The sequence below is a fragment of the Schistocerca gregaria genome, chromosome 8 (assembly GCF_023897955.1).
Source record: "Schistocerca gregaria isolate iqSchGreg1 chromosome 8, iqSchGreg1.2, whole genome shotgun sequence".
NCBI lineage: Eukaryota > Metazoa > Arthropoda > Insecta > Orthoptera > Acrididae > Schistocerca > Schistocerca gregaria.
The window spans coordinates 14,688,542-14,715,764 of record NC_064927.1 but is presented as its reverse complement, the minus strand read 5'-3'; the positions used below and the strand labels follow the sequence as shown (position 1 = coordinate 14,715,764).

General features: G+C 47.4%; 14 non-coding genes across 14 annotated transcripts; all 14 read left to right on the top strand.

Moving 5' to 3' along the window:
- Positions 1–6,769: 6,769 nt before the first annotated feature.
- Positions 6,770–6,842, top strand: Trnak-cuu (transfer RNA lysine (anticodon CUU)). The gene has a single exon. It is a non-coding gene; the product is annotated as a tRNA-Lys (tRNA).
- A 1,449-nt stretch (positions 6,843–8,291) lies between these two features.
- Positions 8,292–8,364, top strand: Trnak-cuu (transfer RNA lysine (anticodon CUU)). The gene has a single exon. It is a non-coding gene; the product is annotated as a tRNA-Lys (tRNA).
- Positions 8,365–9,813: 1,449 nt separating this feature from the next.
- Trnak-cuu (transfer RNA lysine (anticodon CUU)) lies at positions 9,814–9,886 on the top strand. Its single transcript has one exon. It is a non-coding gene; the product is annotated as a tRNA-Lys (tRNA).
- Positions 9,887–11,332: 1,446 nt separating this feature from the next.
- Trnak-cuu (transfer RNA lysine (anticodon CUU)) lies at positions 11,333–11,405 on the top strand. The gene has a single exon. It is a non-coding gene; the product is annotated as a tRNA-Lys (tRNA).
- Positions 11,406–12,839: 1,434 nt separating this feature from the next.
- On the top strand, positions 12,840–12,912 carry Trnak-cuu (transfer RNA lysine (anticodon CUU)). Its single transcript has one exon. It is a non-coding gene; the product is annotated as a tRNA-Lys (tRNA).
- A 1,443-nt stretch (positions 12,913–14,355) lies between these two features.
- On the top strand, positions 14,356–14,428 carry Trnak-cuu (transfer RNA lysine (anticodon CUU)). Its single transcript has one exon. It is a non-coding gene; the product is annotated as a tRNA-Lys (tRNA).
- A 1,443-nt stretch (positions 14,429–15,871) lies between these two features.
- Positions 15,872–15,944, top strand: Trnak-cuu (transfer RNA lysine (anticodon CUU)). The gene has a single exon. It is a non-coding gene; the product is annotated as a tRNA-Lys (tRNA).
- Positions 15,945–17,378: 1,434 nt separating this feature from the next.
- Trnak-cuu (transfer RNA lysine (anticodon CUU)) lies at positions 17,379–17,451 on the top strand. Its single transcript has one exon. It is a non-coding gene; the product is annotated as a tRNA-Lys (tRNA).
- Positions 17,452–18,885: 1,434 nt separating this feature from the next.
- Positions 18,886–18,958, top strand: Trnak-cuu (transfer RNA lysine (anticodon CUU)). Its single transcript has one exon. It is a non-coding gene; the product is annotated as a tRNA-Lys (tRNA).
- Positions 18,959–20,392: 1,434 nt separating this feature from the next.
- Trnak-cuu (transfer RNA lysine (anticodon CUU)) lies at positions 20,393–20,465 on the top strand. Its single transcript has one exon. It is a non-coding gene; the product is annotated as a tRNA-Lys (tRNA).
- Positions 20,466–21,920: 1,455 nt separating this feature from the next.
- Trnak-cuu (transfer RNA lysine (anticodon CUU)) lies at positions 21,921–21,993 on the top strand. The gene has a single exon. It is a non-coding gene; the product is annotated as a tRNA-Lys (tRNA).
- A 1,434-nt stretch (positions 21,994–23,427) lies between these two features.
- Trnak-cuu (transfer RNA lysine (anticodon CUU)) lies at positions 23,428–23,500 on the top strand. The gene has a single exon. It is a non-coding gene; the product is annotated as a tRNA-Lys (tRNA).
- Positions 23,501–24,934: 1,434 nt separating this feature from the next.
- Trnak-cuu (transfer RNA lysine (anticodon CUU)) lies at positions 24,935–25,007 on the top strand. The gene has a single exon. It is a non-coding gene; the product is annotated as a tRNA-Lys (tRNA).
- Positions 25,008–26,441: 1,434 nt separating this feature from the next.
- Positions 26,442–26,514, top strand: Trnak-cuu (transfer RNA lysine (anticodon CUU)). Its single transcript has one exon. It is a non-coding gene; the product is annotated as a tRNA-Lys (tRNA).
- Positions 26,515–27,223: the final 709 nt, after the last annotated feature.

Genomic DNA, 27,223 nt, shown 5'->3' with positions numbered 1-27,223 from the left:
TCTGATTAACGTGATGTAATGGAAATAGCAACTTTAAACTTTGCCTACGTCTCTGTCGCAAGGAAACTGTATTTGAAGGTGAAGGTGATTTTGTAGACATGTGTGAAAGACATCTTCTGAAATGCAAGTGTTGTTGTTTGGAGAGGACATCGGTTACGTGTCAGATGTGTAGCCAAGCAGTAATGGGTCGCCATAGCTGCAAATATTAGTCCGCAATATGAAGTGTTGTCAGCTGAAGTCTGATGATCCAGACGACCGTAAGAACGAAGTAAGCAAAAGTACCGCTAGGCCGCGCCCCTTTAGCTCAGTGGTAGAGCACTGGACTAGTAAACCAAGGGTCGTGAGTTCCATCCTCAAAGGAAAAAGTCGAATTTTGAAAATCAGTTGCGCGTCGTGGCCGTATAGCAAACAGTATCTGTGATGACGAACAGTTAGCGACATGCATTTTATTAAGAATTACTCTCAGATTTGATTAAGGCAAATGGCGCAGATAAAGCCTTTGCCAAAGCGGTACAGCATAAGGTGGGACGAGGCAGTCTGAATTACATTTTATAGATGTATTTCTCACATATGTCAGAGCCTCTCGCGGTCGTCGTCGTCGTCGTCGTCGCCGCCGCCGCTTCTGCAGAAGTAGCAAATGGCCATCGTGGCAAATGCGGCGAGGCACGCGCTGCCTTCGATTCCGTATGCACAAAGTGTGTGGTCTTGTTTCCCAGTCTATATTTGGTCGGTCACGTAAGAGGTTGAATGTAACGAATGGGTGGGAAAGAGCAAGGGCAGCGGCTGTGTAGAACGAAAACACAAATTATCAGGGGTGTGAGCGTTTCGAGATGAGTCATATACAAGTTGCACTTGGTCGTCAGTGACTGTGTGGCCTAATGGATAGTCGGCTTTCGGCCGTGGTCGCATGCGGACCGGCTCCGCGCCCCGGACAGCGCACCGTAGTTTGTTTACTTCCGCGTCGCGGTATTTCGTGTTGTGTAGCGTCCATTTCTATTGCACCTCATGGCGCACTGTTACCGCCGAGCGACAGTTAAAGTAACATTCCAAGCCGAACATGCTAGACCACGCGCTTTTGAAGTTGAGCAATTCATTCGCGAAGAGCTACGTCTGGACCCTCAGGAAGTGATAGGTATTCATTTCTCTATCACTAGCAGCATCGTCTATATTAAGATGACGACGGAGGAAGCGTGTGCTAACGTAGTTCGACAACACGCTCGCGGACTCAAGTTCAAACATTCTGACGGGCATATTGGAGAGGTGACGGTCGATCACGCTGGTTTCGGACTTCGAACAATCCGGGTTTTTGAGCTCCCTTTCGAAGTGCCGCAAGATGTGGTCGTCGAAGCTTTCCGACCCTATGGCAATGTTGTGGGGCACATCGCGAAGAAATGGCAGACATTCACGACATACAACGTGTTGAATGGTGTCCCCCAAATCAAAATCGAACTCTCCAAACATGTACCATCCTATCTGCTGATAGGTGGCGTGCGAGCCATCGTTATGTATGATGGCCAGCCGCGGACGTGTGCCGGTTGCGGACCGGAGGGCCATGTTCGGTCAGAATGTCTTCGCCGACGTTTGCTCCAGGTCCCGACCAGTGCCTCAGCTCCCAAAGTGACGGCCGCTTCTTTACCAGATAGCTACGCCACAGCCGTACGCAGCCCCGATGCGTCACTTCAGGAAGCACCTCTTCTCCACCCGGCACTCCCCACTGGAAATGACGGTGCTGCCATGGCCTCACCGGCACCATCTCCTCTGACGGCTACGACACCACCAACTCTCCAGAGCTCGATGGACATCGACGCGAATGCGGTGCCTACCTCTGCCTTTCTTCAGACTGGCGCGACCTCGGACATCGAACATCCACATTCTGATTCAGAACAGCACCTCCGAAAGCAACGGTCGCCCAGAAAACGGAAGAAGAGGAGTCAAACGCCATCTGACGACACACTTCTTCATGTGGCATCACAGGCAGTGGAGCTGATACACGACAGTGATCTCCCTTCGAGCGTTCTGACGACAGGAGAGGCTGCTCCTGATGTCCCATCTGAAGAACGATCTCACACGAATATGACGGATTCCAAGGAGGGTGCCTCCCTGGACCCCACTACAGCAGCGTCGCTACAACTCGCCCTCGAGGAGTGTGACAGTCGCTCACCGTCTGTTCCAGTCTCCTGGGCTGATGATATCGACGAAGGAGCAGTTCGAGATGGTGGTCCTCCCATCAGGCAGTGCCCCATGGAGGTGCCTGACCCACCTTCCAGCCAGTGATTACGACAACGGTGACTACGTCAGATGTTACACGCCAGCCAGACATCTCTGCCGGAACATCTGTGCCAATGGTGGGAGCACGCCCCCAACATTACCGCATAGCGACGATGAATCTGGCCACCATTCGGGCCCCCCATAAACTGGCAATGTTCCGTGAGACCATCTATGCTGCTGATGTCGACATTGCCCTCCTCCAAGAAGTGTTTGTCGCCGATTTCCATGCCCCCACTGGCTACGTGGCACACATCTCCCATGCTTCTGACAACGGTAGTGGATTTGCCATCCTCCTCCGTTCTGGACTCCCTGCTGAAGATGTAGTGTACCTTGCTAATGCTAGGGGTATGGCTCTCACGCTGTTCGGCGTCCGTATCCTCAATGTATATGCGCCGTCCGGCTCCAGTCGACGTCGTGATCGACACACTTTCTTTCCTGACGAGGTAACGCCGCTGTTTGAGGGTCCCCTAGATGATATGGTCCTCGGTGGCGATTTCAACTCCACGCAAAGGCCTGAAGATCAATTACCGCATCATTCCCCTTGTGCGGCCCTCTCCGTCATCATCGACAGACTCCAGCTTGTTGACACATGGACAAAGGTGCATGGCACCCGTGCAGGTTTCACATATTATACGGCGCATTCATCTAGTCGTCTCGATCGTATATACCTCACACGTTCCCTTGCTGCCGACACTCGACATGCCGAAGTATGGCCTCTGGCTTTCTCTGACCATGACGCCTACATCTGCGATGTCGTCCTCGCCCGCCAACAAGTGTGGCACAGCCGCGGCTTGTGGAAATTCAACGTTTCCCACCTGACTGTCCCTGACTGCCGACGAATCGTTGAGGATGCGTGGGCCCTCTGTCATCGTCGTCGCCCCGCCTACGCATCCACCTTATCGTGGTGGGTATCATGCGCGAAACCAGCTCTGCGCAGGGCGCTGATAGGATATGGCAAAGACTTCAAAGCCTGGCAAGCGAGCACCATGGACTTTTATTATGCAGTCCTTCATGACTGCACTTCGATGGCCTTCTCTCCTGATCGTCAGATGATGGTGCATCGTGCTAAAGCGCAGATCACTTCCCTCACGCGACGGCGCTTAGAAGGGACTCCTGTCAGATCCTGCACCCGTGACCATATGCCTCATGAAACGCCATCGATGTACCACCTTCTCAGGGAACGCCGACGTCGTCGTCGAACCCTCATCCACGATCTCACAGATGCGGAAGGACGACGACACACTACGCAATGCGACATTGGTCACGCTTTCTATTCTCATTTCCGTCAACTGTTCACTGCCGTCCCTCATCCCCCGACCTTAATTGAGGAGGTGGCAGCAATGACTGTCAACACCATGCCAGAGGATGTGGCTCAAGAACTTCAGGAACAAGTGACCTCTGATGAAGTCCTAGATGCAATCAAGGTGAGGGCTGCCAACAAGTCCCCTGGACCTGACGGCCTCCCCCTTGACTTTTAGAAGTATTTTAGCTACCTTTTGTTACCTGCTTGGACGTCCATCTGTCGTGAATTGATGTCACCCACAACGATGATCCCAGCCACCTTCCTTGATGGGGTCATCATCCTGGTCCCTAAGCCAAATGGGCGATCACGGATCTGTGATTACCGGCCCATCACTCTACTCAACAGTGACATGAAAATTTTCACCCGTTTGTTGGCCTCACGCCTCAAGAAGGCAGCAAGATCCGTCACCTCCCTTGATCAGACTTCGTTGGGCGGTGACAACAACATCCATACGGCCCTTTGCCATTGTAGGGACATGATTGCGCTCGCGCGCTCGCGACATTTACCTGGCGCATTGGCATCGCTTGACTTCCGTCAAGCTTTCGACCGTGTCGACCATACTTTTCTGAAATCGGTCCTCCAACACATGGGTTTTCCGGTTCGTACAATCACCGTGGTAATGCGGCTCTTGAGCGGCGCAACTTCAAGAATACTCTGTAATGGTCGCCTCACCGCGCCTCTAGCGATCGAGCGCTCTGTCCGACAGGGATGCCCACTTTCCACGATACTGTATGCTTTGGCATTAGAGCCCCTCCTACAGGGGCTTCGCCAACGCCTGGTGGGCCTGACATTGCATGGGCACCGCTTCTGTTGTACAGCCTATGCTGACGATCTAGTCCTCTACCTCCGCAATGAAGACGATGTTCGCGCTGCTCTGACTTGGGTGACGACTTATGGGGAGGCATCGGGCAGTTCTCTTAACATTTCCAAATCGAAGGTTCTGCTCATTGGTGAGGGTCTACCAGAAAGATCTGTCGCTCCTCTAAGTGTGGCCACCAGCGTCCGCTGTTTGGGCATTGATTTTATGAATGACCTCCGTCGCTCAGCGGCAACCAACGGTCGACGTCTCCTACAAACGATCAGGGCTGGCCTTGTGGACCACCGGCTTCGATCCCTCGACATTATACAGCGCGCGCAATACGTGAATGTTTATCACGCCTCACGCATCCCCCATTTGGCACAAGTGTTCCCGGTTCCGATTACCCTCGCACGTCGTATGTAGATGGCAATGGGATCCTTTGTCTGTGCCGGGAAGTTATTTAAAGTTCAATATTCCTCCCTTGCCCTCCCGCGGGAGCGTGGTGGAGTGGGCTTATTCCATGTGCCAGACAGAGTTACCGCACTTTTTGTTAGCTCCCAACTGAAAGTCTGGCGTCGCTGCAAGACGAGCCTGACCGGACTGCTTTTGCGTGAATACGCACCAGTCTCCATGTCAGCCCCGGTCATGTTATCCGACATTCCACCCCCCTTTTATCACTTTCGGTACTTCTTCTTTGAAATCAGTTACATTCTGCACTCCTTACCCCTTCTCCGTATACTCCAGACAAAGACTGTATACGACACCTTACAAATGTGTCAAACCCCCAACCCCATTGAACACAAGTTTCCCCAGATCATATGGCGCCGTGTGTGGAAAGCAGTGCATGCTGGTTACCTCGACACCAGCGTTCAGTCCACCTGGTATATCACCGTCAATGGCAAACAGGTCAACCAGTCTCGTTTGCACCGCATCCGCCTTGCTGACACACCACTCTGTGTTCACTGTGGTGTAGAGGACACGGACGCTCATCGGTTCTCATGTGGTCCGTCTGCTGACGTCTGGAGGCTTGCGCAGTGTATCCTGGCTTTCCTCACCCGACAGCCGCCTGCTCAGATTATTTTCCTGACGCTTCTATTCCCGGATGTGATTCATTACCCCACAACAAAAACTAATGCCGTGAATTGGATACGCGGTCATACAGTCCGCTACCTTTTTGGGCCCGATGAGAAATCAGAACTAGGTTATTGGACGTACCTTAACGATCGACATTGTGCACTTGTTCGCAACCCCAGATACAAGCAGTTCTTTTCCAATTTTCTACGGAGCGCCTTTCATGACCCGCCTTCCAGCTGGAACGTCCAAGCCATGAGATGCTGATGCTTTTTTGCCGATATGATGTTCTGAACGTACTACACACGGAATCCCCACTAAAATTTCGAGAAGACACGTTTGGATGTTCCGCCAATCAGACGGCGCAAGCGACTCCTAGAATTCTGGTGCAACGACTGCCATAATACAAAAAAATGAATAATTAAAAACATACATACAAAAAAAACAAAGAAAAATAAAGAAAACAAAAATGCAATACAATAAAAAAAAGTTCCTGTTCACAACAAATTTCATTTTTTTTATCGCTACTCTCTATGTTTCTTCCCCCCTACTTTCTTCCTTTCCTACACCTTTGCAGTAATAGGTTAGTTGTTTTGGAATAGGTGTAGATAGGTGCCAACGCCTGAAGAGGTGCATTTAATTTTATTTTTTTGTTAGAATACAAGTGGCGGTAGCAAATAGACATTTTTTTTGCAGTTTTTCCTTTCCTGTCCAGATAAAAAAAAAGGGGTAGCGTCTTATTAGAAAGTTAAAAGAAAAAAAAAAAAGTCCCGTGGTTAGCGTGAGCAGCTGCAGGGCGAGAGGTAAAAAAAAAAAAAGAAAAAGAAAAGGAAAAAAAAATGGATAAGGCGTCGGACTTCGGATCTGAAGATTACAGGTTCGACTGCTATCACGCTCGTGTTTTATCATTTCTGAATAAGAAACATACCGTTTTAATGTAGCATTTGAGCAGTACGAAACCGTCTGAATGTTGCTGTTGACCATTTTCTGCTTGGAGATGCTCTTGAGCTTGAAACACACTACAAGACCGGTGTTAACTAGCGAAATGGTCGGCAGAGTGCCGTCACCGCGAGTTTCCACTAGCACTTGCACATCTAAAACAACGTCGGAAAGTAACTCGTTCGCCTTTTGAGTCACATCAAGTATGAGTGTTAATTTTGACGCCACTAGCTCTGCAGGTTGTCATGCAATTCCTTTACCTCTCAGAAATGATTATGAAATAAAAGTGAAGTACGTGACATTAGGCAGCATGGAGAGATTCTGTATGGGACCACCCAACCCAAACGAGTACAGTGTGACGTGCTGCCCGGCAAGTATACACCGAAGCAGCCCGGCTAGCTCAGTCGGTAGAGCATGAGACTCTTAATCTCAGGGTCGTGGGTTCGAGCCCTACGCTGGGCGGAACGGAATTTTGCTCCGCTGCAGATGTAAATTACTGTTTTTCTGATTAACATGATGTAATGGAAATAGCAACTTTAAACTTTGCCTACGTCTCTGTCAGTCGCAAGGAAACTGTATTTGAAGGTGAAGGTGATTATGTAGACATGTGTGAAAGACATGTTCTGAAATGCAGGTATTGTTGTTTGGAGAGGACGTCGGTTACGTGTCAGATGTGTAGCCAAGCAGTAATGAGTCGCCATAGCTGCAAATATTAGTCGGTAATATTAAGTGTTGTCAGCTGAAGTCTGATGATCCAGACGACCGTAAGGACAAAGTACGTAAAAGTACCGCTAGGACGCGCGCCTTTAGCTCAGTGGTAGAGCGCTGGACTAGTAAACCAAGGGTCGTGAGTTCCATCCTCAAAGGAAGAAGTCGAATTTTGGAAATCAGTTGCGCGTCGTGGCCGTATAGCAAACAGTATCTGTGATGACGAACAATTAGCGACATGCCTTTTATTAAGAATTACTCTCAGATGTGATTCAGGCGAATGGCGCAGATAAAGCCTTTGCCAAAGCGGTACAGCATAAGGTGGGACGAGGCAGTCTGAATTACATTTTATAGATGTATTTCTCACATATGTCAGAGCCTCTCGCGGTCGTCGTCGTCGTCGTCGTCGTCGTCGTCGTCGTCGCCGCCGCCGCTTCTGCAGAAGTAGCAAATGGCCATCGTGGCAAATGCGGCGAGGCACGCCCTGCCTTCGATTCCGTATGCACAAAGTGTGTGGTCTTGTTTCCCAGTCTATATTTGGTCGGTCATGTAAGAGGTTGAATGTAACGAATGGGTGGGAAAGAGCAAGGGCAGCGGCTGTGTAGAACGAAAACACAAATTATCAGGGGTGTGAGCGTTTCGAGATGAGTCATATACAAGTTGCATTTGGTCGTCAGTGACTGTGTGGCCTAATGGATAAGGCGTCGGACTTCAGATCTGAAGATTACAGGTTCGAATACTGTCACGCTCGTGTTTTATCATTTCTGAATAAGAAACATACCGTTTTAATGTAGCATTTGAGCAGTACGAGACCGTCTGAATGTTGCTGTTGACCATTTTCTGCTTGGAGATGCTCTTGAGCTTGAAACACACACTACAAGACCGGTGTTAACTAGCGAAATGGTCGGCAGAGTGCCGTCACCGCGAGTTTCCACTGGCACTTGCACATCTAAAACAACGTCGGAAAGTAACTCGTTCGCCTTTTGAGTCACATCAAGTGTGAGTGTTAATTTTGACGCCACTAGCTCTGCAGGTTGTCATGCAATTCATTTACCTCTCAGAAATGATTATGAAATAAAAGTGAAGTACGTGACGAGTGTGACGTTAGGAAAACATTAGGCAGCATGGAGAGATTCTGTATGGGACCACCCAACCCAAACGAGTACTGTGTGACGTGCTACCCGGCAAGTATTCACCGAAACAGCCCGGCTAGCTCAGTCGGTAGAGCATCAGACTCTTAATCTCAGGGTCGTGGGTTCGAGCACCACGCTGGGCGGAACGGAATTTTGTTCCGCTGCAGATGTAAATTACTGTTTTTCTGATTAACGTGATGTATTGGAAATAGCGACTTTAAACTTTGCCTACGTCTCTGTCTGTCGCAAGGAAACTATATTTGAAGGTGAAGGTGATTTTGTAGACATGTGTGAAATACATGTTCTGAAATGCAAGTGTTGTTGTTTGGAGAGGACATCGGTTAAGTGTCAGATGTGTAGCCAAGCAGTAATGGGTCGCCATAGCTGCAAATATTAGTCGGTAATATGAAGTGTTGTCAGCTGAAGTCTGATGATCCAGACGACCGTAAGGACGAAGTACTCAAAAGTACCGCTAGGCCGCGCCTCTTTAGCTCAGTGGTAGAGCAGTAAACTATAAAACCAAGGGTCGTGAGTTCCATCCTCAAAGGAAGAAGTCGAATTTTGAAAATCAGTTGCGCGTCGTGGCCGTATAGCAAACAGTATCTGTGATGACGAACAATTAGCGACACGCCTTTTATTAAGAATTACTCTCATATGTGATTAAGGCGAATGGAGCAGATAAAGCCTTTGCCAAAGCGGTACAGCATAAGGTGGGACGAGGCAGTCTGAATTACATTTTATAGATGTATTTCTCACATATGTCAGAGCCTCTCGCGGTCGTCGTCGTCGTCGTCGTCGTCGTCGTCGTCGCCGCCGCCGCCGCTTCTGCAGAAGTAGCAAATGGCCATCGTGGCAAATGCGGCGAGGCACGCCCTGCCTTCGATTCCGTATGCACAAAGTGTGTGGTCTTGTTTCCCAGTCTATATTTGCTCGGTCACGTAGGAGGTTGAATGTAACGAATGGGTGGGAAAGAGCAAGGGCATCGGCTGTGTAGAACGAAAACACAAATTAACAGGGGTGTGAGCGTTTCGAGATAAGTCATATACAAGTTGCACTTGGCCGTCAGTGACTGTGTGGCATAATGGATAAGGCGTCGGACTTCAGATCTGAGGATTACAGGTTCGAATGCTGTCACGCTCGTGTTTTATCATTTCTGAATAAGAAACATACCGTTTTAATGTAGCATTTGAGCAGTACGAAACCGTCTGAATGTTGCTGTTGACCATTTTCTGCTTGGAGATGCTCTTGAGCTTGAAACACACACTACAAGACCGGTGTTAACTAGCGAAATGGTCGGCAGAGTGCCGTCACCGCGAGTTTCCACTGGCACTTGCACATCTAAAACAACGTCGGAAAGTAACTCGTTCGCCTTTTGAGTCACATCAAGTATAAGTGTTAATTTTGACGCCACTAGCTCTGCAGGTTGTCATGCAATTCCTTTACCTCTCAGAAATGATTATGAAATAAAAGTGAAGTACGTGACGAGTGTGACGTTAGGAAAACATTAGGCAGCATGGAGAGATTCTGTATGGGACCACCCAACCCAAACGAGTACTATGTGACGTGCTGCCCGGCAAGTATTCACTGAAGCAGCCCGGCTAGCTCAGTCGGTAGAGCATGAGACTCTTAATCTCAGGGTCGTGGGTTCGAGCCCCACGCTGGGCGGAACGGAATTCTGTTCCGCTGCAGATGTAAATTAACGTTTTTCTGATTAACGTGATGTAATGGAAATAGCAACTTTAAACTTTGCCTACGTCTCTGTCAGTCGCAAGGAAACTGTATTTGAAGGTGAAGGTGATTTTGTAGACATGTGTGAGAGACATGTTCTGAAATGCAAGTGTTGTTGTTTGGAGAGAACATCGGTTACGTGTCAGATGTGTAGCCAAGCAGTAATGGGTCGCCATAGCGGCAAATATTAGTCAATAATATGAAGTGTTGTCAGCTGAAGTCTGATGATCCAGACGACCGTAAGGACGAAGTTCTCAAAAGTAACCCTAGGACGCGCCCCTTTAGCTCAGTGGTAGAGCACTGGACTAGTAAACCAAGGGTCGTGAGTTACATCCTCAAAGGAAGAAGTCGAATTTTGGAAATCAGTTGGGCGTCGTGGCCGTATAGCAAACAGTATCTGTGATGACGAACAATTAGCGACATGCCTTTTATTAAGAATTACTCTCATATGTGATTAAGGCGAATGGAGCAGATAAAGCCTTTGCCAAAGCGGTACAGCATAAGGTGGGACGAGGCAGTCTGAATTACATTTTATAGATGTATTTCTCACATATGTCAGAGCCTCTCGCGGTCGTCGTCGTCGTCGTCGTCGTCGTCGTCGTCGCCGCCGCCGCTTCTGCAGAAGTAGCAAATGGCCATCGTGGCAAATGCGGCGAGGCACGCCTTGCCTTCGATTCCGTATGCACAAAGTGTGTGGTCTTGTTTCCCAGTCTATATTTGGTCGGTCACGTAAGAGGTTGAATGTAACGAATGGGTGGGAAAGAGCAAGGGCAGCGGCTGTGTAGAACGAAAACACAAATTATCAGGGGTGTGAGCGTTTCGAGATAAGTCATATACAAGGCGCACTTGGTCGTCAGTGACTGTGTGGCCTAATGGATAAGGCGTCGGACTTCGGATCTGAAGATTACAGGTTCGAATGCTGTCACGCTCGTGTTTTATCATTTCTGAATAAGAAACATACCGTTTTAATGTAGCATTTGAGCAGTACGAAACCGTCTGAATGTTGGTGTTGACCATTTTCTGCTTGGAGATGCTCTTGAGCTTGAAACACACACGACAAGACCGGTGTTAACTAGCGAAATGTTCGGCAGAGTGGCGTCACCGCGAGTTTCCACTGGCACTTGCACATCTAAAACAACGTGGGAAAGTAACTCGTTCGCCTTTTGAGTCACATCAAGTATAAGTGTTAATTTTGACGCCACTAGCTCTGCAGGTTGTCATGCAATTCCTTTACCTCTCAGAAATGATTATGAAATAAAAGTGAAGTACGTGACGAGTGTGGCGTTAGGAAAACATTAGGCAGCATGGAGAGATTCTGTATGGGACCACCCAACCCAAACGAGTACTGTGTGACGTGCTGCCCGGCAAGTATTCACCGAAACAGCCCGGCTAACTCAGTCGGTAGAGCATGAGACTCTTAATCTCTGGGTTGTGGGTTCGAGCCCCACGCTGGGCGGAACGGAATTCTGTTCCGCTGCAGATGTAAATTACCGTTTTTCTGATTAACGTGATGTAATGGAAATAGCAACTTTAAACTTTGCCTACGTCTCTGTCAGTCGCAAGGAAACTGTATTTGAAGGTGAAGGTGATTTTGTAGACATTTGTGAAAGACATGTTCTGAAATGCAAGTGTTGTTGTTTGGAGAGAACATCGGTTACGTGTCAGATGTGTAGCCAAGCAGTATTGGGTCGCCATAGCTGCAAACATTAGTCAATAATATGACGTGTTGTCAGCTGAAGTCTGATGATCCAGACGACCGTAAGGACGAAGTACGCAAAAGTAACGCTAGGACGCGCCCCTTTAGCTCAGTGGTAGAGCACTGGACTAATACACCAAGGGTCGTGAGTTCCATCCTCAAAGGAAGAAGTCGAATTTTGGAAATCAGTTGCGCGTCGTGGCCGTATAGCAAACAGTATCTGTGATGACGAACAATTAGCGACAAGCCTTTTATTAAGAATTACTCTCATATGTGATTAAGGCGAATGGAGCAGATAAAGCCTTTGCCAAAGCGGTACAGCATAAGGTGGGACGAGGCAGTCTGAATTACATTTTATAGATGTATTTCTCACATATGTCAGAGCCTCTCGAGGTCGTCGTCGTCAACGTCGTCGCCGCCGCCGCTTCTGCAGAAGTAGCAAATGGCCATCGTGGCAAATGCGGCGAGGCACGCCCTGCCTTCGATTCCGTATGCACAAAGTGTGTGGTCTTGTTTCCCAGTCTATATTTGGTCGGTCACGTAAGAGGTTGAATGTAACGAATGGGTGGGAAAGAGCAAGGGCAGCGGCTGAGTAGAACGAAAACACAAATTATCAGGGGTGTGAGCGTTTCGAGATGAGTCATATACAAGGTGCACTTGGTCGTCAGTGACTTTGTGGCCTAATGGATAAGGCGTCGGACTTCGGATCTGAAGATTACAGGTTCGAATGCTGTCACGCTCGTGTTTTATCATTTCTGAATAAGAAACATACCGTTTTAATGTAGCATTTGAGCAGTACGAAACCGTCTGAATGTTGCTGTTGACCATTTTCTGCTTGGAGATGCTCTTGAGCTTGAAACACACACTATAAGACCGGTGTTAACTAGCGAAATGGTCGGCAGAGTGGCGTCACCGCGAGTTTCCACTAGCACTTGCACATCTAAAACAACGTCGGAAAGCAACTCGTTCGCCTTTTGAGTCACATCAAGTATAAGTGTTAATTTTGACGCCACTAGCTCTGCAGGTTTCCATGCAATTCCTTTAACTCTCAGAAATGATTATGAAATAAAAGTGAAGTACGTGACGAGTGTGACGTTAGGAAAACATTAGGCAGCATGGAGAGATTCTGTATGGGACCACCCAACCCAAACGAGTACTGTGTGACGTGCTGCCCGGCAAGTATTCACCGAAGCAGCCCGGCTAGCTCAGTCGGTAGAGCATGAGACTCTTAATCTCAGGGTTGTGGGTTCGAGCCCCACGCTGTGCGGAACGGAATTCTGTTCCGCTGCAGATGTAAATTAACGTTTTTCTGATTAACGTGATGTAATGGAAATAGCAACTTTAAACTGTGCCTACGTCTCTGTCAGTCGCAAGGTAACTGTATTTGAAGGTGAAGGTGATTTTGTAGACATGTGTGAAAGACATGTTCTGAAATGCAAGTGTTGTTGTTTGGAGAGAACATCGGTTACGTGTCAGATGTGTAGCCAAGCAGTAATGGGTCGCCATAGCGGCAAATATTAGTCAATAATATGAAGTGTTTTCAGCTGAAGTCTGATGATCCAGACGACCGTAAGGACGAAGTTCTCAAAAGTAACCCTAGGACGCGCCCCTTTAGCTCAGTGGTAGAGCACTGGACTAGTAAACCAAGGGTCGTGAGTTACATCCTCCAAGGAAGAAGTCGAATTTTGGAAATCAGTTGCGCGTCGTGGCCGTATAGCAAACAGTATCTGTGATGACGAACAATTAGCGACACGCCTTTTATTAAGAATTACTCTCATATGTGATTAAGGCGAATGGAGCAGATAAAGCCTTTGCCAAAGCGGTACAGCATAAGGTGGGACGAGGCAGTCTGAATTACATTTTATAGATGTATTTCTCACATATGTCAGAGCCTCTCGCGGTCGTCGTCGTCGTCGTCGTCGTCGTCGTCGCCGCCGCCGCTTCTGCAGAAGTAGCAAATGGCCATCGTGGCAAATGCGGCGAGGCACGCCCTGCCTTCGATTCCGTATGCACAAAGTGTGTGGTCTTGTTTCCCAGTCTATATTTGCTCGGTCACGTAAGAGGTTGAATGTAACGAATGGGTGGGAAAGAGCAAGGGCAGCGGCTGTGTAGAACGAAAACACAAATTATCAGGGGTGTGAGCGTTTCGAGATAAGTCATATACAAGTTGCACTTGGCCGTCAGTGACTGTGTGGCCTAATAGATAAGGCGTCGGACTTCAGATCTGAGGATTACAGGTTCGAATGCTGTCACGCTCGTGTTTTATCATTTCTGAATAAGAAACATACCGTTTTAATGTAGCATTTGAGCAGTACGAAACCGTCTGAATGTTGCTGTTGACCATTTTCTGCTTGGAGATGCTCTTGAGCTTGAAACACACACTACAAGACCGGTGTTAACTAGCGAAATGGTCGGCAGAGTTGCGTCACCGCGAGTTTCCACTAGCACTTGCACATCTAAAACAACGTCGGAAAGTAACTCGGTCGCCTTTTGAGTCACATCAAGTATGAGTGTTAATTTTGACGCCACTAGCTCTGCAGGTTGTCATGCAATTCCTTTACCTCTCAGAAATGATTATGAAATAAAAGTAAAGTACGTGACGAGTGTGACGTTAGGAAAACATTAGGCAGCATGGAGAGATTCTGTATGGGACCACCCAACCCAAACGAGTACTGTGTGACGTGCTGCCTGGCAAGTATTCACCGAAGCAGCCCGGCTACCTCAGTTGGTAGAGCATGAGACTCTTATTCTCAGGGTCGAGGGTTCGAGCCCCACGCTGGGCGGAACGGAATTTTGTTCCGCTGCAGATGTAAATTACTGTTTTTCTGATTAACGTGATGTAATGGAAATAGCAACTTTAAACTTTGCCTACGTCTCTGTCAGTCGCAAGGAAACTGTACTTGAAGGTGAAGGTGATTTTGTAGACATGTGTGAAAGACATGTTCTGAAATGCAAGTGTTGTTGTTTGGAGAGGACATCGGTTAAGTGTCAGATGTGTAGCCAAGCAGTAATGGGTCGCCATAGCTGCAAACATTAGTCAATAATATGACGTGTTGTCAGCTGAAGTCTGATGATCCAGACGACCGTAAGGACGAAGTACGCAAAAGTAACGCTAGGACGCGCCCCTTTAGCTCAGTGGTAGAGCACTGGACTAGTAAACCAAGGTTCGTGAGTTCCATCCTCAAAGGAAGAAGTCGAATTTTGGAAATCAGTTGCGCGTCGTGGCCGTATAGCAAACAGTATCTGTGATGACGAACAATTAGCGACACGCCTTTTATTAAGAATTACTCTCATATGTGATTAAGGCGAATGGAGCAGATAAAGCCTTTGCCAAAGCGGTACAGCATAAGGTGGGACGAGGCAGTCTGAATTACATTTTATAGATGTATTTCTCACATATGTCAGAGCCTCTCGCGGTCGTCGTCGTCGTCGTCGTCGTCGTCGTCGCCGCCGCCGCTTCTGCAGAAGTAGCAAATGGCCATCGTGGCAAATGCGGCGAGGCACGCCCTGCCTTCGATTCCGTATGCACAAAGTGTGTGGTCTTGTTTCCCAGTCTATATTTGCTCGGTCACGTAGGAGGTTGAATGTAACGAATGGGTGGGAAAGAGCAAGGGCAGCGGCTGTGTAGAACGAAAACACAAATTATCAGGGGTGTGAGCGTTTCGAGATAAGTCATATACAAGTTGCACTTGGCCGTCAGTGACTGTGTGGCCTAATAGATAAGGCGTCGGACTTCAGATCTGAGGATTACAGGTTCGAATGCTGTCACGCTCGTGTTTTATCATTTCTGAATAAGAAACATACCGTTTTAATGTAGCATTTGAGCAGTACGAAACCGTCTGAATGTTGCTGTTGACCATTTTCTGCTTGGAGATGCTCTTGAGCTTGAAACACACACTACAAGACCGGTGTTAACTAGCGAAATGGTCGGCAGAGTTGCGTCACCGCGAGTTTCCACTAGCACTTGCACATCTAAAACAACGTCGGAAAGTAACTCGGTCGCCTTTTGAGTCACATCAAGTATGAGTGTTAATTTTGACGCCACTAGCTCTGCAGGTTGTCATGCAATTCCTTTACCTCTCAGAAATGATTATGAAATAAAAGTAAAGTACGTGACGAGTGTGACGTTAGGAAAACATTAGGCAGCATGGAGAGATTCTGTATGGGACCACTCAACCCAAACGAGTACTGTGTGACGTGCTGCCTGGCAAGTATTCACCGAAGCAGCCCGGCTACCTCAGTTGGTAGAGCATGAGACTCTTATTCTCAGGGTCGAGGGTTCGAGCCCCACGCTGGGCGGAACGGAATTTTGTTCCGCTGCAGATGTAAATTACTGTTTTTCTGATTAACGTGATGTAATGGAAATAGCAACTTTAAACTTTGCCTACGTCTCTGTCAGTCGCAAGGAAACTGTACTTGAAGGTGAAGGTGATTTTGTAGACATGTGTGAAAGACATGTTCTGAAATGCAAGTGTTGTTGTTTGGAGAGGACATCGGTTAAGTGTCAGATGTGTAGCCAAGCAGTAATGGGTCGCCATAGCTGCAAACATTAGTCAATAATATGACGTGTTGTCAGCTGAAGTCTGATGATCCAGACGACCGTAAGGACGAAGTACGCAAAAGTAACGCTAGGACGCGCCCCTTTAGCTCAGTGGTAGAGCACTGGACTAGTAAACCAAGGTTCGTGAGTTCCATCCTCAAAGGAAGAAGTCGAATTTTGGAAATCAGTTGCGCGTCGTGGCCGTATAGCAAACAGTATCTGTGATGACGAACAATTAGCGACAAGCCTTTTATTAAGAATTACTCTCATATGTGATTAAGGCGAATGGAGCAGATAAAGCCTTTGCCAAAGCGGTACAGCATAAGGTGGGACGAGGCAGTCTGAATTACATTTTATAGATGTATTTCTCACATATGTCAGAGCCTCTCGAGGTCGTCGTCGTCAACGTCGTCGCCGCCGCCGCTTCTGCAGAAGTAGCAAATGGCCATCGTGGCAAATGCGGCGAGGCACGCCCTGCCTTCGATTCCGTATGCACAAAGTGTGTGGTCTTGTTTCCCAGTCTATATTTGGTCGGTCACGTAAGAGGTTGAATGTAACGAATGGGTGGGAAAGAGCAAGGGCAGCGGCTGAGTAGAACGAAAACACAAATTATCAGGGGTGTGAGCGTTTCGAGATGAGTCATATACAAGGTGCACTTGGTCGTCAGTGACTTTGTGGCCTAATGGATAAGGCGTCGGACTTCGGATCTGAAGATTACAGGTTCGAATGCTGTCACGCTCGTGTTTTATCATTTCTGAATAAGAAACATACCGTTTTAATGTAGCATTTGAGCAGTACGAAACCGTCTGAATGTTGCTGTTGACCATTTTCTGCTTGGAGATGCTCTTGAGCTTGAAACACACACTACAAGACCGGTGTTAACTAGCGAAATGGTCGGCAGAGTGGCGTCACCGCGAGTTTCCACTAGCACTTGCACATCTAAAACAACGTCGGAAAGCAACTCGTTCGCCTTTTGAGTCACATCAAGTATAAGTGTTAATTTTGACGCCACTAGCTCTGCAGGTTTTCATGCAATTCCTTTAACTCTCAGAAATGATTATGAAATAAAAGTGAAGTACGTGACGAGTGTGACGTTAGGAAAACATTAGGCAGCATGGAGAGATTCTGTATGGGACCACCCAACCCAAACGAGTACTGTGTGACGTGCTGCCCGGCAAGTATTCACCGAAGCAGCCCGGCTAGCTCAGTCGGTAGAGCATGAGACTCTTAATCTCAGGGTTGTGGGTTCGAGCCCCACGCTGTGCGGAACGGAATTCTGTTCCGCTGCAGATGTAAATTAACGTTTTTCTGATTAACGTGATGTAATGGAAATAGCAACTTTAAACTGTGCCTACGTCTCTGTCAGTCGCAAGGTAACTGTATTTGAAGGTGAAGGTGATTTTGTAGACATGTGTGAAAGACATGTTCTGAAATGCAAGTGTTGTTGTTTGGAGAGAACATCGGTTACGTGTCAGATGTGTAGCCAAGCAGTAATGGGTCGCCATAGCGGCAAATATTAGTCAATAATATGAAGTGTTTTCAGCTGAAGTCTGATGATCCAGACGACCGTAAGGACGAAGTTCTCAAAAGTAACCCTAGGACGCGCCCCTTTAGCTCAGTGGTAGAGCACTGGACTAGTAAACCAAGGGTCGTGAGTTACATCCTCCAAGGAAGAAGTCGAATTTTGGAAATCAGTTGCGCGTCGTGGCCGTATAGCAAACAGTATCTGTGATGACGAACAATTAGCGACACGCCTTTTATTAAGAATTACTCTCATATGTGATTAAGGCGAATGGAGCAGATAAAGACTTTGCCAAAGCGGTACAGCATAAGGTGGGACGAGGCAGTCTGAATTACATTTTATAGATGTATTTCTCACATATGTCAGAGCCTCTCGCGGTCGTCGTCGTCGTCGTCGTCGCCGCCGCCGCTTCTGCAGAAGTAGCAAATGGTCATCGTTGCAAATGCGGCGAGGCACGCCCTGCCTTCGATTCCGTATGCACAAAGTGTGTGGTCTTGTTTCCCAGTCTATATTTGGTCGGTCACGTAAGAGGTTGAATGTAACGAATGGGTGGGAAAGAGCAAGGGCAGCGGCTGTGTAGAACGAAAACACAAATTATCAGGGGTGTGACCGTTTCGAGATGAGTCATATACAAGGTGCACTTGGTCGTCAGTGACTGTGTGGCCTAATGGATAAGGCGTCGGACTTCGGATCTGAAGATTACAGGTTCGAATGCTGTCACGCTCGTGTTTTATCATTTCTGAATAAGAAACATACCGTTTTAATGTAGCATTTGAGCAGTACGAAACCGTCTGAATGTTGCTGTTGACCATTTTCTGCTTGGAGATGCTCTTGAGCTTGAAACACACACTACAAGACCGGTGTTAACTAGCGAAATGGTCGGCAGAGTGGCGTCACCGCGAGTTTCCACTAGCACTTGCACATCTAAAACAACGTCGGAAAGTAACTCGGTCGCCTTTTGAGTCACATCAAGTATGAGTGTTACTTTTGACGCCACTAGCTCTGCAGGTTCTCATGCAATTCCTTTACTTCTCAGAAATTATTATGAAATAAAAGTGAAGTACGTGACGAGTGTGACGTTAGGAAAACATTAGGCAGCATGGAGAGATTCTGTATGGGACCACCCAACCCAAACGAGTACTGTGTGACGTGCTGCCCGGCAAGTATTCACCGAAGCAGCCCGGCTAGCTCAGCTGGTAGAGCATGAGACTCTTATTCTCAGGGTCGAGGGTTCGAGCCCCACGCTGGGCGGAACGGAATTTTGTTCCGCTGCAGATGTAAATTACTGTTTTCCTGATTAACGTGATGTAATGGAAATAGCAACTTTAAACTTTGCCTACGTCTCTGTCAGTCGCAAGGAAACTGTATTTGAAGGTGAAGGTGATTTTGTAGACATGTGTGAAAGACATGTTCTGAAATGCAAGTGTTGTTGTTTGGAGAGGACATAGGTTAAGTGTCAGATGTGTAGCCAAGCAGTAATGGGTCGCCATAGCTGCAAATATTAGTCGGTAATATGAAGCGTTGTCAGCTGATTTCTGATGATCCAGAGGACCGTAAGGACGAAGTACACAAAAGTACCGCTAGGCCGCGCCCATTTAGCTCAGTGGTAGAAAACTGGACTAGCAAACCAATGGTCGTGAGTTCCATCCTCAAAGGAAGAAGTCGAATTTTGGAAATCAGTTGCGCGTCGTGGCCGAATAGCAAACAGTATCTGTGATGACGAACAATTAGCGACATGCCTTTCATTAAGAATTACTCTCAGATGTGATTAAGGCGAATGGCGCAGATAAAGCCTTTGCCAAAGCGGTACAGCATAAGGTGGGACGAGGCAGTCTGAATTACATTTTATAGATGTATTTCTCACATATGTCAGAGCCTCTCGAGGTCGTCGTCGTCAACGTCGTCGCCGCCGCCGCTTCTGCAGAAGTAGCAAATGGCCATTGTGGCAAATGCGGCGAGGCACGCCCTGCCTTCGATTCCGTATGCACAAAGTGTGTGGTCTTGTTTCCCAGTCTATATTTGGTCGGTCACGTAAGAGGTTGAATGTAACGAATGGGTGGGAAAGAGCAAGGGCAGCGGCTGAGTAGAACGAAAACACAAATTATCAGGGGTGTGAGCGTTTCGAGATGAGTCATACACAAGTTGCACTTGGTCGTCAGTGACTGTGTGGCCTAATGGATAAGGCGTCGGACTTCGGATCTGAAGATTACAGGTTCGAATGCTGTCACGCTCGTGTTTTATCATTTCTGAATAAGAAACATACCGTTTTAATGTAGCATTTGAGCAGTACGAAACCGTCTGAATGTTGCTGTTGACCATTTTCTGCTTGGAGATGCTCTTGAGCTTGAAACACACACTACAAGACCGGTGTCAACTAGCGAAATGGTCGGCAGAGTGCCGTCACCGCGAGTTTCCACTGGCACTTGCACATCTAAAACAACGTCGGAAAGCAACTCGTTCGCCTTTTGAGTCACATCAAGTATGAGTGTTAATTTTGACGCCACTAGCTCTGCAGGTTTTCATGCAATTCCTTTAACTCTCAGAAATGATTATGAAATAAAAGTGAAGTACGTGACGAGTGTGACGTTAGGAAAACATTAGGCAGCATGGAGAGATTCTGTATATGACCACCCAACCCAAACGAGTACTGTGTGACGTGCTGCCCGGCAAGTATTCACCGAAGCAGCCCGGCTAGCTCAGTCGGTAGAGCATGAGACTCTTAATCTCAGGGTTGTGGGTTCGAGCCCCACGCTGGGCGGAGCGGAATTCTGTTCCGCTGCAGATGTAAATTACCGTTTTTCTGATTAACGTGATGTAATGGAAATAGCAACTTTAAACTTTGCCTACGTCTCTGTCAGTCGCAAGGAAACTGTATTTGAAGGTGAAGGTGATTTTGTAGACATGTGTGAAAGACATGTTCTGAAATGCAAGTGTTGTTGTTTGGAGAGGACATCGGTTAAGTGTCAGATGTGTAGCCAAGCAGTAATGGGTCGCCATAGCTGCAAATATTAGTCGGTAATATGAAGTGTTGTCAGCTGAAGTCTGACGATCCAGACGACCGTAAGGACGAAGTACTCAAAAGTACCGCTAGGCCGCGCCTCTTTAGCTCAGTGGTAGAGCAGTGGACTATTTAACCAAGGATCGTGAGTTCCATCCTCAAAGGAAGAAGTCGAATTTTGGAAATCAGTTGCGCGTCGTGGCCGTATAGCAAACAGTATCTGTGATGACGAACAATTAGCGACATGCCTTTTATTAAGAATTACTCTCAGATGTAATTAAGGCGAATGGCGCAGATAAAGCCTTTGCCAAAGCGGTACAGCATAAGGTGGGACGAGGCAGTCTGAATTACATTTTATAGATGTATTTCTCACATATGTCAGAGCCTCTCGCGGTCGTTGTCGTCGTCGTCGTCGTCGCCGCCGCCGCCGCCGCCGCCGCCGCCGCTTCTGCAGAAGTAGCAAATGGCCATCGTGGCAAATGCGGCGAGGCACGCCCTGCCTTCGATTCCGTATGCACAAAGTGTGTGGTCTTGTTTCCCAGTCTATATTTGGTCGGTCACGTAAGAGGTTGAATGTAACGAATGGGTGGGAAAGAGCAAGGGCAGCGGCTGTGTAGAACGAAAACACAAATTATCAGGGGTGTGAGCGTTTCGAGATAAGTCATATACAAGTTGCAATTGGTCGTCAGTGACTGTGTGGCCTAATGGATAAGGCGTCGGACTTCGGATCTGAAGATTACAGGTTCGAATGCTGTCACGCTCGTGTTTTATCATTTTTGAATAACAAACATACCGTTTTAATGTAGCATTTGAGCAGTACGAAACCGTCTGAATGTTGCTGTTGACCATTTTCTGCTTGGAGATGCTCTTGAGCTTGAAACACACACTACAAGACCGGTGTCAACCAGCGAAATGGTCGGCAGAGTGCCGTCACCGCGAGTTTCCACTGGCACTTGCACATCTAAAACAACGTCGGAAAGCAACTCGTTCGCCTTTTGAGTCACATCAAGTATAAGTGTTATTTTTGACGCCACTAGCTCTGCAGGTTTTCATGCAATTCCTTTAACTCTCAGAAATGATTATGAAATAAAAGTGAAGTACGTGACGAGTGTGACGTTAGGAAAACATTAGGCAGCATGGAGAGATTCTGTATGGGACCACCCATCCCAAACGAGTACTGTGTGACGTGCTGCCCGGCAATTATACACCGAAGCAGCCCGGCCAGCTCAGCTGGTAGAGCATGAGACTCTTATTCTCAGGGTCGAGGGTTCGAGCCCCACGCTGGGCGGAACGGAATTTTGTTCCGCTGCAGATGTAAATTACTGTTTTCCTGATTAACGTGATGTAATGGAAATAGCAACTTTAAACTATGCCTACGTCTCTGTCAGTCGCAAGGAAACTGTATTTGAAGGTGAAGGTGATTTTGTAGACATGTGTGAAAGACATGTTCTGAAATGCAAGTGTTGTTGTTTGGAGAGGACATAGGTTAAGTGTCAGATGTGTAGCCAAGCAGTAATGGGTCGCCATAGCTGCAAATATTAGTCGGTAATATGAAGCGTTGTCAGCTGATTTCTGATGATCCAGAGGACCGTAAGGACGAAGTACACAAAAGTACCGCTAGGCCGCGCCCATTTAGCTCAGTGGTAGAAAACTGGACTAGCAAACCAATGGTCGTGAGTTCCATCCTCAAAGGAAGAAGTCGAATTTTGGAAATCAGTTGCGCGTCGTGGCCGAATAGCAAACAGTATCTGTGATGACGAACAATTAGCGACATGCCTTTCATTAAGAATTACTCTCAGATGTGATTAAGGCGAATGGCGCAGATAAAGCCTTTGCCAAAGCGGTACAGCATAAGGTGGGACGAGGCAGTCTGAATTACATTTTATAGATGTATTTCTCACATATGTCAGAGCCTCTCGAGGTCGTCGTCGTCAACGTCGTCGCCGCCGCCGCTTCTGCAGAAGTAGCAAATGGCCATTGTGGCAAATGCGGCGAGGCACGCCCTGCCTTCGATTCCGTATGCACAAAGTGTGTGGTCTTGTTTCCCAGTCTATATTTGGTCGGTCACGTAAGAGGTTGAATGTAACGAATGGGTGGGAAAGAGCAAGGGCAGCGGCTGTGTAGAACGAAAACACAAATTTTCAGGGGTGTGACCGTTTCGAGATAAGTCATATACAAGGTGAACTTGGTCGTCAGTGACTGTGTGGCCTAATGGATAAGGCGTCGGACTTCGGATCTGAAGATTACAGGTTCGAATGCTGTCACGCTCGTGTTTTATCATTTCTGAATAAGAAACATACCGTTTTAATGTAGCATTTGAGCAGTACGAAACCGTCTGAATGTTGCTGTTGACCATTTTCTGCTTGGAGATGCTCTTGAGCTTGAAACACACACTACAAGACCGGTGTTAACTAGCGAAATGGTCGGCAGAGTGGCGTCACCGCGAGTTTCCACTAGCACTTGCACATCTAAAACAACGTCGGAAAGTAACTCGGTCGCCTTTTGAGTCACATCAAGTATGAGTGTTACTTTTGACGCCACTAGCTCTGCAGGTTCTCATGCAATTCCTTTACCTCTCAGAAATTATTATGAAATAAAAGTGAAGTACGTGACGAGTGTGACGTTAGGAAAACATTAGGCAGCATGGAGAGATTCTGTATGGGACCACCCAACCCAAACGAGTACTGTGTGACGTGCTGCCCGGCAAGTATTCACCCAAGCAGCCCGGCTAGCTCAGCTGGTAGAGCATGAGACTCTTATTCTCAGGGTCGAGGGTTCGAGCCCCACGCTGGGCGGAACGGAATTTTGTTCCGCTGCAGATGTAAATTACTGTTTTCCTGATTAACGTGATGTAATGGAAATAGCAACTTTAAACTTTGCCTACGTCTCTGTCAGTCGCAAGGAAACTGTATTTGAAGGTGAAGGTGATTTTGTAGACATGTGTGAAAGACATGCTCTGAAATGCAAGTGTTGTTGTTTGGAGAGGACATAGGTTAAGTGTCAGATGTGTAGCCAAGCAGTAATGGGTCGCCATAGCTGCAAATATTAGTCGGTAATATGAAGCGTTGTCAGCTGATTTCTGATGATCCAGAGGACCGTAAGGACGAAGTACACAAAAGTACCGCTAGGCCGCGCCCATTTAGCTCAGTGGTAGAAAACTGGACTAGCAAACCAATGGTCGTGAGTTCCATCCTCAAAGGAAGAAGTCGAAATTTGGAAATCAGTTGCGCGTCGTGGCCGAATACCAAACAGTATCTGTGATGACGAACAATTAGCGACATGCCTTTCATTAAGAATTACTCTCAGATGTGATTAAGGCGAATGGCGCAGATAAAGCCTTTGCCAAAGCGGTACAGCATAAGGTGGGACGAGGCAGTCTGAATTACATTTTATAGATGTATTTCTCACATATGTCAGAGCCTCTCGAGGTCGTCGTCGTCAACGTCGTCGCCGCCGCCGCTTCTGCAGAAGTAGCAAATGGCCATTGTGGCAAATGCGGCGAGGCACGCCCTGCCTTCGATTCCGTATGCACAAAGTGTGTGGTCTTGTTTCCCAGTCTATATTTGGTCGGTCACGTAAGAGGTTGAATGTAACGAATGGGTGGGAAAGAGCAAGGGCAGCGGCTGTGTAGAACGAAAACACAAATTATCAGGGGTGTGAGCGTTTCGAGATAAGTCATATACAAGTTGCAATTGGTCGTCAGTGACTGTGTGGCCTAATGGATAAGGCGTCGGACTTCGGATCTGAAGATTACAGGTTCGAATACTGTCACGCTCGTGTTTTATCATTTTTGAATAACAAACATACCGTTTTAATGTAGCATTTGAGCAGTACGAAACCGTCTGAATGTTGCTGTTGACCATTTTCTGCTTGGAGATGCTCTTGAGCTTGAAACACACACTACAAGACCGGTGTCAACTAGCGAAATGGTCGGCAGAGTGCCGTCACCGCGAGTTTCCACTGGCACTTGCACATCTAAAACAACGTCGGAAAGCAACTCGTTCGCCTTTTGAGTCACATCAAGTATAAGTGTTATTTTTGACGCCACTAGCTCTGCAGGTTTTCATGCAATTCCTTTAACTCTCAGAAATGATTATGAAATAAAAGTGAAGTACGTGACGAGTGTGACGTTAGGAAAACATTAGGCAGCATGGAGAGATTCTGTATGGGACCACCCATCCCAAACGAGTACTGTGTGACGTGCTGCCCGGCAATTATACACCGAAGCAGCCCGGCCAGCTCAGCTGGTAGAGCATGAGACTCTTATTCTCAGGGTCGAGGGTTCGAGCCCCACGCTGGGCGGAACGGAATTTTGTTCCGCTGCAGATGTAAATTACTGTTTTCCTGATTAACGTGATGTAATGGAAATAGCAACTTTAAACTATGCCTACGTCTCTGTCAGTCGCAAGGAAACTGTATTTGAAGGTGAAGGTGATTTTGTAGACATGTGTGAAAGACATGTTCTGAAATGCAAGTGTTGTTGTTTGGAGAGGACATAGGTTAAGTGTCAGATGTGTAGCCAAGCAGTAATGGGTCGCCATAGCTGCAAATATTAGTCGGTAATATGAAGCGTTGTCAGCTGATTTCTGATGATCCAGAGGACCGTAAGGACGAAGTACACAAAAGTACCGCTAGGCCGCGCCCATTTAGCTCAGTGGTAGAAAACTGGACTAGCAAACCAATGGTCGTGAGTTCCATCCTCAAAGGAAGAAGTCGAATTTTGGAAATCAGTTGCGCGTCGTGGCCGAATAGCAAACAGTATCTGTGATGACGAACAATTAGCGACATGCCTTTCATTAAGAATTACTCTCAGATGTGATTAAGGCGAATGGCGCAGATAAAGCCTTTGCCAAAGCGGTACAGCATAAGGTGGGACGAGGCAGTCTGAATTACATTTTATAGATGTATTTCTCACATATGTCAGAGCCTCTCGAGGTCGTCGTCGTCAACGTCGTCGCCGCCGCCGCTTCTGCAGAAGTAGCAAATGGCCATTGTGGCAAATGCGGCGAGGCACGCCCTGCCTTCGATTCCGTATGCACAAAGTGTGTGGTCTTGTTTCCCAGTCTATATTTGGTCGGTCACGTAAGAGGTTGAATGTAACGAATGGGTGGGAAAGAGCAAGGGCAGCGGCTGTGTAGAACGAAAACACAAATTTTCAGGGGTGTGACCGTTTCGAGATGAGTCATATACAAGGTGAACTTGGTCGTCAGTGACTGTGTGGCCTAATGGATAAGGCGTCGGACTTCGGATCTGAAGATTACAGGTTCGAATGCTGTCACGCTCGTGTTTTATCATTTCTGAATAAGAAACATACCGTTTTAATGTAGCATTTGAGCAGTACGAAACCGTCTGAATGTTGCTGTTGACCATTTTCTGCTTGGAGATGCTCTTGAGCTTGAAACACACACTACAAGACCGGTGTTAACTAGCGAAATGGTCGGCAGAGTGGCGTCACCGCGAGTTTCCACTAGCACTTGCACATCTAAAACAACGTCGGAAAGTAACTCGGTCGCCTTTTGAGTCACATCATGTATGAGTGTTACTTTTGACGCCACTAGCTCTGCAGGTTCTCATGCAATTCCTTTACCTCTCAGAAATTATTATGAAATAAAAGTGAAGTACGTGACGAGTGTGACGTTAGGAAAACATTAGGCAGCATGGAGAGATTCTGTATGGGACCACCCAACCCAAACGAGTACTGTGTGACGTGCTGCCCGGCAAGTATTCACCGAAGCAGCCCGGCTAGCTCAGCTGGTAGAGCATGAGACTCTTATTCTCAGGGTCGAGGGTTCGAGCCCCACGCTGGGCGGAACGGAATTTTGTTCCGCTGCAGATGTAAATTACTGTTTTCCTGATTAACGTGATGTAATGGAAATAGCAACTTTAAACTTTGCCTACGTCTCTGTCAGTCGCAAGAAAACTGTATTTGAAGGTGAAGGTGATTTTGTAGACATGTGTGAAAGACATGTTCTGAAATGCAAGTGTTGTTGTTTGGAGAGGACATAGGTTAAGTGTCAGATGTGTAGCCAAGCAGTAATGGGTCGCCATAGCTGCAAATATTAGTCGGTAATATGAAGCGTTGTCAGCTGATTTCTGATGATCCAGAGGACCGTAAGGACGAAGTACACAAAAGTACCGCTAGGCCGCGCCCATTTAGCTCAGTGGTAGAAAACTGGACTAGCAAACCAATGGTCGTGAGTTCCATCCTCAAAGGAAGAAGTCGAAATTTGGAAATCAGTTGCGCGTCGTGGCCGAATAGCAAACAGTATCTGTGATGACGAACAATTAGCGACATGCCTTTCATTAAGAATTACTCTCAGATGTGATTAAGGCGAATGGCGCAGATAAAGCCTTTGCCAAAGCGGTACAGCATAAGGTGGGACGAGGCAGTCTGAATTACATTTTATAGATGTATTTCTCACATATGTCAGAGCCTCTCGAGGTCGTCGTCGTCAACGTCGTCGCCGCCGCCGCTTCTGCAGAAGTAGCAAATGGCCATTGTGGCAAATGCGGCGAGG